Source organism: Anas platyrhynchos, chromosome 7, assembly GCF_047663525.1.
Source record: "Anas platyrhynchos isolate ZD024472 breed Pekin duck chromosome 7, IASCAAS_PekinDuck_T2T, whole genome shotgun sequence".
NCBI classification, from domain to species: domain Eukaryota; kingdom Metazoa; phylum Chordata; class Aves; order Anseriformes; family Anatidae; genus Anas; species Anas platyrhynchos.
Genome location: NC_092593.1, coordinates 16668406 through 16679697, shown reverse-complemented (window position 1 = coordinate 16679697; position 11292 = coordinate 16668406). Strand labels below are relative to the sequence as shown.

The window sequence follows — 11292 nt, the reverse complement described above, 5'->3', positions numbered from 1 at the left end:
TAAAGCACTTCAAGATACTGCATTTCTGTAAAATAAATGAATAAGTTGAGTCAGGCATGTTTGTGGCATTAGAAACTAATCCGATATTAAGATTTCTTCAGGGCTTTAGTACCAGTGTTCCCCTCTAAAGAGATTTAGGAGCAGAGAAGACTTTGGAAATGAGGAAAAGGGCTAAGTCACTTTCCTTCTGACCAATATTTTCTGTAATGCATTTTTTGTTTGCAGGCATCAGATGCACAGGTATTTTCAGACATACCATAACACATTTATTCATGTCAGGACAACCATGTGACTGATAGCAATGTGATTGATTCCAGATCTGCTAGGAATATAGTGTAATGTAGCTTCAATTGAGTCAGGCTTCTGTAGGATCACGAGCTGAAAGCCTGCTCTTAAAAAATGATTAAAACGCAAATTCAATCAGGGCTGTTGAAATAAATAGGAGCAATTTACAGACAATGTGAGTGGATACTCAGACAATAGACACATTTAATTTTCTGCATTGAGTATTTGTGCTAGTTAAATTCCCAGTGAAATGACTGAATTGAAAAAATGGATGGAAGATTTTCTACCTTTAAATAGCAATTGTTCCCTGATTACATCTACTGCTGAAATGTCAGGTGTTCATCTAGGCATTTCTGAAGCACTGTTCCTTGTATCAGTTGCACAAACTAGTATTAACTATGTCTACAGCACTTATAATGGTCCAAGGAAGAAGGAGAGAAATTGAAGAAGGCATTTAGTTTTATTTCTGATTCAATCTCTGGTACCTCCACTTAATTAAATGGGATATTTGCATTTTTGAAGCTAGACATGCTTGGCTCTTTTGCTGAATGGGGAACAAGGCATAAAATCAAGGACCAAACTGTGTTCATCTTCACTGTTGCGGTGACAACCCAGTCGCAATAAATGTGTTTATACTTGCTTCGCTGTCCATTCTGTATTTACTACTAATTATGATTACCATTTCTTTATTACAGTCACTGTCTGATCCGGTGCTCATTTTTGTCAAAGGGGTTCCAGGCAAAATTGTAGGTCATAGCTAGCATGAAGACTGGTGAGACCGAAGTAGACCATGAACATCTTTCAGCTAGTGTTTGCCATCTACAAGTTATGGGTATGAACATTGATAACCTCAAAAGTTTTCTTCTTTTGAGATTTCACATGGTTACAAAATACCCAGGAAGATATTGATACTTGATATGAAGACTGCTTTTCAGATTTCCTTTGACCCTATCCTGTAGCCATGTAGAGACATGAATAGTTGGACAGAATTTTTTCCACTCAAGGAAAGGCAGTTGTTTGTGTTTGAAGGAATGGGACTATAGCTGAATAGCATCATCTGCATGGGGAAGGGAAGAAGACAGATGTGTTTTATCCTTGTTTTACACCAAGAAGGACAGAAATGAAGCAAGGAGCTTTCATCCCAGCCAGAGTCAGTAGGACAAACCACATCACTAGGTTTTGTACACCACGCCAAAGCCACAGATAAGCTATGTGGACATTTACATCAGGCACAAAGAAAACCAACACCCTACCCTTGACGTTAGTTGATTCACCTCTCTCTGTGTGCTACACCATCAGAGCAGAAGGCCCACACTAATGACATTTTCAAGCAAACAAAAATATTTTTTGAAAAACTGTATTTTAAAAAAGAGTTACAATGGTAAAGCAAGACTTGGAAAACATAATTAAGAATTCTGATAGTTTTAGATACTGGATTTTTCAGACTGTCTAACGATTAGAAGCTCAGGCTTGATGAAGTCAGACAAATATAAAGGCGTAACTTTGTTAGGCTAAGCAGTCATCTCAATAGCATACCTAACTCGTAGACTTCTCACTCCAATTCAGAGTGGACCTGTCCAGGTTAGCTTTTGCTTCACTAGAAGTTCCTATCCTGATGCAGAAATTCTCGAGTGCAATCCTTCAGTTCATCAATAAATGAGGTTAAACGAGGTGGTTCTTCTTGCTCTGCACAGTTATTTCTGAAGTCCCTTCCTGTTTAAGACCTTTCAAAACACACACTCTCCAAAGATTCCTGGTAGCCATTCTTTTTAATATGTAATTTACGTGTGGTTCTTATTCCTCTTGGTTTCTGGGTTTATACAGAAAAGGGAAATGTTATTCTTTTTATTATATCCATTATTTTGCACCCCTAAATAAAATAAAAGAAACTGAAATGCACCCTACTCAATGAGGTATGCACGCTGCCTTTTGGAGGGCTTTTCATGGGTGGGCAACTTCTGGATTTCAGAAAGGAGAGGGAAGACTACGAAATTTTTCCCTAGGAAAAAGTAGTCTGTTATTTCTGGAGTCACAAGAAAAAAAAAAAAAGTCAAAGTGCCCCTTTAAACTTGTCAAGCTCCAGACTTTTACATCTTTGTTATGTCTGAACATCAATATTAATAAACACTACAATATTAAATGTGCATCAAAACACTAGTACAAACAACTTCAGTGTAACAGCTGTGTGACTTGGTGAGAAATTACCATCATTTGAAAATATGGGTGGCAGGCAAGGGTAAAGGCCCAAGGTCTGCAATGCCCTGTAACCATACCTGCCTCGGCATGGGGGACTTTCAGGTGAAGAAATCACCGTCAGATTCTCCCAGATGTAGGTGCTCAGTTCCTCTTAAAACAACAACAGAAAACTCCACCCTAACCCAAACCGACATTTGAAAATTGGAGCATGTCTTGATTAAAGTCGGAGAAGATTGGTAATGAACAGAAACTAAATATGCTGAGTCTTACTTCTTTGCTTTAAATACAAGACAGTCTTCTTATTATATTGTTAATTGCCAAACAAAATTTTTGAAAAGCAGGCTCCAGTTGATGTGTCCTTGGAGAAAGACTTGTGCTCACCCTGCAGAAAGCTTTAATTCCTCAGTGTATTTTAAAACAAGGTTTTAGTGCTGAGCTTCCTGACTCAGACCTAATGAAATTCAAAAGATTTTTTGACAGGTAAAAATGAATAGTTACTAAATTAATTGTCTTTGAAGGAAAAAAAAAATATATCAAAGCTGCATAAATGTACAGTTTCTAAACTCTATTTCTGGAGATTAAAAAGTTTCCCATTTTATTCAGCAAGCAAGTTAACAACGCTTCTTGTGTGTATGTAAAGCTGTAAACGGCTGCGTGAGATGTAGGCACGTTTTATTAACTCCTTCCTCTGTTCATAGAGTGAGTAGTCGGCGCAATTATTTTGAAATATAGCTATTGCATAAAGGCAGGGCAGACCTTCAAACTGGGTCTTCATGTCATTAATACTTTCTTAACGCAATTTATTACAGGGCAACGAAGTGGCACAATCTCTGACCGGCGTGAGGGTGCAGAACCTTATGAAGGCGTCTCGTTAAAGGGAGGTGGGAGCCCTACGTGGGGTCTTTTGGTGCTGTTGGCTCCCCAAAAAAGATGCACCTTCATCCTAACAGGGCCTGCATGAGGGCTGCGAGCCTCGTGGCGGGGACAGGGCGATCCTGGAGGGCAACCTGGGCACAGCCAAAGTGTGGCAAAAAGCTTTGTGCTGCAGTTGGGTGGCTGCCTCACTGAGCCCTGCAGAGCTGTTGAGCGTCACCCAACAGCACCATTAGGGTTGGGAGCGACCTCCAAGAGGCCAACCGTGCCCTTAGGGCCAGCGTCACCCACTCAGTGCGTCCCCAAGGAGCAGCTCCAGCCTCCCCTTGGCCACCCCCAGGGACGGTGACCCTGCCACCTCCACGGACAACCCCTGCACGAAGGGGTCCCGCACAGCGCGGCGCCCCCCTCTCAGCGCCCAGAAGCGACACCCGGCGATGCAGCGGGGCTGGGGGCTTCGCCTGGAGGACGCTGCGAGCGCCCAGCTCCGGCTGAGGAGGCAGCGAGGCGGCTGAGGCCGTGCACCCCCCCCCCCCCCCCTCCTCCCTCTCCCCTCAGGCGCTGCAGGGCCGCCATGTCACCCCGCCGCCCGGCACCGCCCGGCACCGCCCCGGGCTCGGCGGCTCGGGGCCGGCCCCCGCGGGCAGGCGGCCTCCGCCCGGGCCCCGCTGCTGCTGGCGGTGGCGGCGGCGGTCCTCCGGGCGCCTTTCCCATGCTGCACCGCGGCGCGGCGGCGCTCTGTCGCTGTCACCGCCAGCAGGAGGCTGAGGGGAAGGCGCCGATCGCGCCGCCGGAGCCGGAGCGGGAGCAGGAAGGGGCCGGAGCCGCCGCCGCCGCCAACTTCCCCTCGGCCTCCCCGCGCCCCGCCATGCCCGGGGCCTCCGCGCGGCCGCTCTGAGCCGCCCCCTGCAGCCGCCGCCGCTGCCGCCGCCTCGGCCCCGGCCCCGGCTCCGGCCCCGGCCCCGGCCCCGGCCCCGGCCCCGGCCCCGGCCCCGGCCCCGGCCCCGGCCCGCCTTCTCCTCGCAGCCCCGCGGCCGGTAAGTGCCGGGCAGGGGGGAGCCGGGCCCGGCCGGCGGGGAGGGACGGGAGGAAGGGAGGCAGGGGCCGCGGGGAAGGCAGGGGCAGCGCCGCGTCCCGCCCGCCCGCATGGGCCGCGCTTGGCCCCGCCGGCGGCTGAGGAGCGGGGGGGAGGCGGCGGGAGCCCCCGGGACCCCCCCCCGCGGCTCGCTCGGGGTGCGGGGGGCTCCCCGCGGGCCCTCCGGCTCCCCCCGCGTCTCTCCCGGTTCCCCCCCCTTCGCCGCTCCCCCCCGGCCCAGCCGGCCCCCAGCGCGCCGGGCCCCGCTGCAGGCCGCGGTGGGGCCGGCTGACAGGCAGACAGACCGACCGACAGACAAAGAGCCGGGGCAGCCGCCGACAGACCGACGGACAGCGTGTGTGTGTGTGTGTGTGTGTGTGTGTGTGGCCCCGCAGCCCGGCCCCATCCCCGTGCCCCCACACCCCTCGTGGCCCTATCCCCCCCCCCTCCTGCCCGCCCCCATTGTTCCCGGTGTAAGGCAGGTGAAGCGCGCGGAGTTGTGGAGGGTGATTTATTTTTTATTTATTTATTTATCTCCCCCCCCCACCTTCTTAAATAACCTTTCCCGAGTCGCTGCTCGGAGGGAGCTTTTGGAAGTGGCCTTTCTGCGGTGCTGGGAGCCTCTAACAAGTGCCAGGCGGGAAGGGCAGGGAGCACGGGGAGTCCAGCAGGAACGAGCCGGGCTCCGAAAGCTTGCACTCAGCTCCCCTGCCCTGGTCCCTGCCAAATCTCCGCTGGGATGAGCACAGCAAAGGCTTGATTAAGCTGGCTCGTAAAAAGGGAAGGCATTTGTGTCGCGGCCGTAAATCACCTCTCTGATGGCTTCATCTTCGCAAAGTGTGCGGAGCAGCTCGGAGATGCTTTGCGCAGTGGTCGGAGACAAGTGTGTGGATCCCAGCAGTCGTGGCTTTGGTTTTGCTTTGAAAGTCTGCCGGCAGCGTGACCTGTGCACATGTGACAGTCCGGCCCAGGAAGTTTTAGGTGGGAGAGATGTTGTGCTGCTACTCAGCAGCATCTTTGCCTTTGGTATCAGGAAGAAAAATTACAGAGAGCTGTTGTTTTGTCTCCACTGGGATCTTGGTTGCCTTGTTTATTTGCTGTACTTACAGATTTCAGCGAGGCTTTTCAGGCTTGCTGGCAGTATGTACCTGTGCCTGTCACGCTTACATATTTTGGAGTGCCCATATCAGATTTCTTTGTAAGCGAGACAGCTTTTGCGCTCGTTCTCCGTGCATTTGGTGATGCGTGCCTTGTGAAGAAAAGAGGTGGAGAGGTAGTGCTAACCTACATCATTTTTTACAGGCGTTCTTAAGCTGTAATCAGAATTAGAGCAGGCAGTGGTCGAACCCAGACTTGAAGTCTCTCCTGCCGCAAGGAAAGTTGCACACCTGCAGACAGGGTTGGTTTCCCAGTGCCCCGCTGGGGATTGGGGCGCTGCTGCTGACAGCTGTCATCTGCAGGAGCTGGGGCTGGGCTGGGCAGCTCCGGAGCTCCTGAGGCCTGATCACACGTGGATCCAGTGGGATCTGCAGGCTCCCGATGCGGGGTGCAGTCAGGTTGATAGCGGGGGCAGGCAGCCTTGCTCTTGTTGCAGTGACAAAGGGGAATTCCACAAAAGTTAGTTCTTCAGTTGTACTGTTTCCCTGAAAGCAATTCTTACGGCCTTTCCTCCTGAATATTCAGCTGAATGTATGCGCGTATTCAGTTTCCAGAAGTGTTTTCTTTCTCGTTTCTGTATGTCTGCATGCTCTTCTTCCCCAAACGTGTGTAGGCAGTGAGCTCATAGAGCTGAATTAAGCTCAAAAGGACGAGGCTGACCTCTTGCATGCAGCTGGTACGTTTTCTGTCTTTGCTCCTCAGGCTAGGGCCTGAGATAACAGATGCACTTATAACCGATGTTTCTGTTATTGTTTTCCTTGCCCACGTGCGTTTAATTGCTGCTGTACTGCAAACATATTCTACTTATGGAAAATCCCTAATATAATGGATTATGAAAGGAAATCTTAAGTGGGTAAGTAGCTGCGTGAACACCACAGTGGTTAAAAAAGTACTGTCTGGAAGAAAAACTGCTCAGACATTAAAGGTTACGTTGCAGGCTAAATTGTTCACCTGACAGAACCTCCTGTAATGCTATTGTGTAGTTTCTTAAAGGACAATTTTCACTCTTCAGTTCAGTGTATTTAAGTTTATTGGTATTAGGATTTAAAGCTTTGTAGAGCAGGCGTTTATTCTAGAGAGAGTTGGTGTGGTAAAGCCACTGGGGGTGGAAATTTGTACTTCCAGTCGAGAACTTCTGTGTACCAGTAGTGGTAGAGTTGAATTACCAGAATATTAAGAATATATTACTCGAGTGAAATATAATAACAGTACATCTAAAAGAGCTTAGCTCGCTTCTAGCTGGGTTCTTTGCACTACAGGTTTGATGATGTAAAACTGGAAATGGTGAAGATCAGCATATTAGGTGTTAGGCTGTTGATTTAGGTAAAATATTTTAAATTTACCAACGGGGAGGAAAGGTTTAGCTGCTTTCTAGTATCGTGGGGAAAAGCAGAGTGGGATTGTCTTTTCTATCTGCTGGTAGAATTAGCAATGTTTTTTTGTGACTAGGATCTCTGTGGAGTCTTCCTCCTGTGAGGACTGTTATGTGCTGCTGTCCCACTGTAAATACTACAAGGGGAGACCTGTCTGTGGCGAGCAGCTTGATGGAGTGAGTGGGCCTTAATCTATCTAAAAAGGCTTTAATTGTTTAGCATAGTTTGGGATTAAGCTTGATTTAATTTTGGCTCTAATATGAAATAGATTTTTGTGTGAAGTAACTAAAGTTAAATACAAAACAGCGACATATAAATCTTTGACAAATAAACTTACTGGTATTGTTCTGGAGTTCTTGAACATGAATCCAAAGTGTCTGATTTTGTTTTCCGAACTTAAAAATCTTTTCCACTGAGTGAATGTGAGAAGGAATGAAAAGTAAATGCCACTGGAAATATTTTAAAGACTCCTCTAAGTGGATCCAGCAGAGAATAGCATCACAGAATCATAGGTATGTTTTATTTAAAATAAGCACTCTTTCTGCCTCTGTCTGGCATTTCAATGATATCTACCTTTCAAATCAACATAATTTACGATGAAATAGATTCAAGCCTTTAGCTCTCAGTCTGATCTGCAGAGCTGAGTGCCTAAAGACAAATGAAGTCCCACAAAGCCTCCACGGATGTAAGTAGACGTGTGTGTCTGCTTCTAACAAGTTACAAGGCTCATATGAAGCATCACTACAGTGATTAACTCATATTTTAATTTAATTTGATTTTTGGGGACAGAAATATGTTTTTGAAAAATTAAATTTCCTGGAATACTGAGATTCATGAGAATATTTTTTTGCTCTTCTGTGTATTGGAATCTGCAGAAACCCTTGAACTAACAGTGAAGTTTAACTTAACTTTAACACACACGCAACTTACTAGCTTTTGGGAGCTGAGACAGCGCTTGACAGGACGTGTCAGAAAGCAGCAGCCATTGGCTGTAACATATGTAGGTGTATGCCAAGCACAAACTTCCCCCTAACAAAAGAAAACCCATTCAGACTTTCATGAGGTTTATTTTCAGTTGCACAAATGCTTTTAGTTACTTCATTCCAGTTACTGTTCAGTGCAGTTAAAAGCACAGTTCCATCTGTTTAGTTCATTAGTGCACTATATGTTTTTCAATATACATTTTTTATCATCTCATTAGAATATTTTATACACCAGCAATAATATCATAAACTACACAAGTGACATAGGTTAAACCTATTTAACTTACAAATTATCACACAAATTAAAAAACTAACATATGTGAGTGTTCCAGTGTTATTTCTGATTAAAATGCCTGCCCCTGCCCGCATATAGGGATTTTTTTCATATGTTATTCTGATATTCAGCATTTTGGATAAAATATCAGGAAAAATCCATAATAAGTTCTCACAGGACTTGATTATAAGTGTGTCCTAAAGGGGAAATTCAGCATCTTTTAGAAAGATGGCAGAAAGTTCAACATGCAGAAAGGTTGAACCTCTTGATAACTTCTTCCACGCCGTCAGAATTTTACACTGGGAGGTGATACAGAGACTGTTATCACAGTTGCTCAGAAATAATTATTAGTGTACTTTTATGATATTGTCAGTGTGTTAATGTATTAACTGCCTGATACTGCGAGGCAGCTTTTTCACAAATAAGGCGATACAGTTAATGTATTACTAATTTGTGTTACTTCATGATTTCATTCCCTTTTGTGGAACCAGCAAGGCACAGCTCTTCAGCTGGCTCTGCACGCTGGCCTTAGCCTGCCACTGATGCGCTCTGTGGGCATATTAGTAGTGGAGTACCTGCGTCTCGTCACAGTCTGTGCAGAAAACTCTAAGGCAGTACTGTCTGATTCTCTCCTTATGACTAGGCTGACGTTTTTGTAAGTGCAGAATTAAACAGTCTGATGATAAAACGAAATCTGTGTGGGAAGACGTTCCAACCTGCAAACAGCACCAGGGTATAATTTATGAGCAGCCTATTGAACATAAACTGTCTAGGTCTCTAGCATGGCAAAAAAAATACCACAAGGTGCCTGTGAAGTAGCTGTGAAGCAAAATCGTTTCTTGATGCAACACGTGATACTACCATTGCATAAAGCCATTGTGGTATCTGTGTAAATAAACTCAGATATGGGAGTGATAAACAATTTTACAAAAGACTTCAAACGGCAGTCGTGTCCGTAAGCTAAAAAGATGCCCATTCATAAGCATTTCAACAAGTATCATAGTGGTGTTGTAATCATTTCCCATAAAGTCCATGCAAACTTTTACTACATATGTAGCCCAGCACGGATGTAAAAACCGCTGTTAGCAGTGTTTACAGTGCCAGTAACATCGTGACCAGGTCATGCCACCTCAGTGCAAGAGGTGCAGTGACAAATAGTGATGCTGGGCAGGTTTGACACAGCCATATGTTCGCTGGCAGTGGTTAAGACAGAAAGGGGAGACAAATGTGTTGTACACTCCCTGAATTTTAACTTCTACGTGATTGCCTGGAAAATGAGTCAAATTTATTTCTTTTTTTTGCTTTCATTGGGATTAGGTTTGAATGAAGGAGTTAGCGTTTTATTCCTAAAAAGTATGGGTGAACGTATAAAACACTTCTGGCATCTGTTTGTGATGATCTCTGGCCTAAGGCTTTAGTCAACTGAGCTTGAGAAATGCTCAGCGTAAACTGGCGAGAGTTTTGCCAACCCCAGCAGCACGCTGCCTGCCTGGCATGCAGCTGGAAGCCGTAGCTGTTTCCTGGGAAGGGGCAGAGCACATGGGCAATTTCTGCCTTCGCCAGCTTTCTGCAGGCTTCCTTTGGTGATGCAAGCTATTTAGCTGGGCTTTCACCAAGCAAATCTGAAATATTACATCGCTGACATTCTTCAGTTTCGTAAAGGGGAGGAAGAGGGAGCAGAATGGATGTGAAAGCCAAGAAATGAGTGCATTGCACTGGGCTTGATGTCTGTGGATGATGTTTTAGTCTGTAAGCATTATAACAGCATTTCCAGATGCAGCCGATGATTTCAGAGTTTTTCAAATGAAAGCGCTCGGAAGCAAATTACCATCTCTGCTGCTGACCTCCTGAAATGCAATTCTCCCCTGGTTTTGACCACATACACACTGAGTCCCGACACAGGTCACTGCTATGCGAGTCTGTCAGATGAAATATGCCTGAGGTGGATGACAACTGTCAGGCTTTTACGTTGGGTCATCTGTAGTGCTGCGCAGTTCTGGACACAACAGGAGCTATAAATAAATTTAAAAAGTCTTCGCATGTTGTGTCCTAAGTTTCTTTTATCAAAGGGGTTCTAGGCTAAAGATTGCTAAGCTCAAGCAGCCCCTTTTTTTGCTGAAATAATCTTAACATGTCAGGGGAATTTTTGTGATGAGCAGTGCAGACAGGGTAGGTCAATCCTGAGGACACCACAGTGTGGTGTAACTGATGTTAGAGATGATGTCTTCAAGAAGAGGCTGTAGAATATGGGTTTTCAGCTTCTCCTGTGACCTTATAACCACTTTATTTTTTGGGGGGTAAAATCTAGAGGAAAGGTGCTGTGTTGGAATACAACAATAGCAAACAAAAATGAGTAAGTTGTATGGGAGGAAGCCTGCTGTCATCCCTCAAGGAGAGCTTTATCAGGCTGCTGTCCTCAGGACCTCCCTCTGGCTCTGGTGAACTCGACAGGTAGACGCTGCTGAGTTTTCGTGTGGGCCAGCAAGAAGATGTGGAAAGTTGTATGGTTGTCTGCTGGGGACCTGGGGAGTTTGGATTGTTTGGGGATATAAGGGAGTCATGGAAAGCTGCTTGGCTTTAGTTTTGCTTTTTCCTTTTAGAGATTATGAAGTTTGCCAGTAATATCTTTTAAAATGACTCATAGCAAATAATTTTGATGTATTTAAAATATTTATTTTTGTGAGCACAGGTTATTTATACTTGACATGAAATTAAGGGATTGGGAGGGAATAAACCAGTTTGTAGGAAAGGAGCATGCAGAGGATGATCATCCAGTTGTCATAATACATCACTTGAATACGTAGACTAGGCGGCAATTTGTAGACAAACCCAGGGAGCTTGTGTTCTTAATCCGACAGGTAAAAGCAGATCAGGCCAACCAGACATGCTCGGGCTTTTCTGGTGCCTGGTAGGAGCCCCTGCTCAGCGCTGTATCCTCCGTATCGGGTCAAATATAAGGAAGCTTCAAGCAGGAGTTGACTGCGCTGTAGGAGGGGAAATTGGCACGAAACCTAATCTCTCAATCCTTTGCGTGACCCTGCAGTTTGCTGCCTAGGGAGCCTTTGTGTTGTCCCC

At 46.1% G+C, this 11292-nt stretch overlaps 1 protein-coding gene across 2 annotated transcripts in view; it reads left to right on the top strand.

The window, feature by feature from the left end:
- Window positions 1–3978: 3978 nt before the first annotated feature.
- Window positions 3979–11292, top strand: part of ZNF148 (zinc finger protein 148) — a 38389-nt gene continuing 31075 nt past the window's right edge. The window contains exon 1 of one of the 2 annotated variants that reach the window (XM_027461042.3): window positions 3979–4391. The gene's annotated coding sequence lies outside the window, so the exon portion shown is untranslated. The remainder of the gene's footprint in view (window positions 4392–11292) is intronic. The other variant, XM_027461041.3, reaches the window with a different exon arrangement.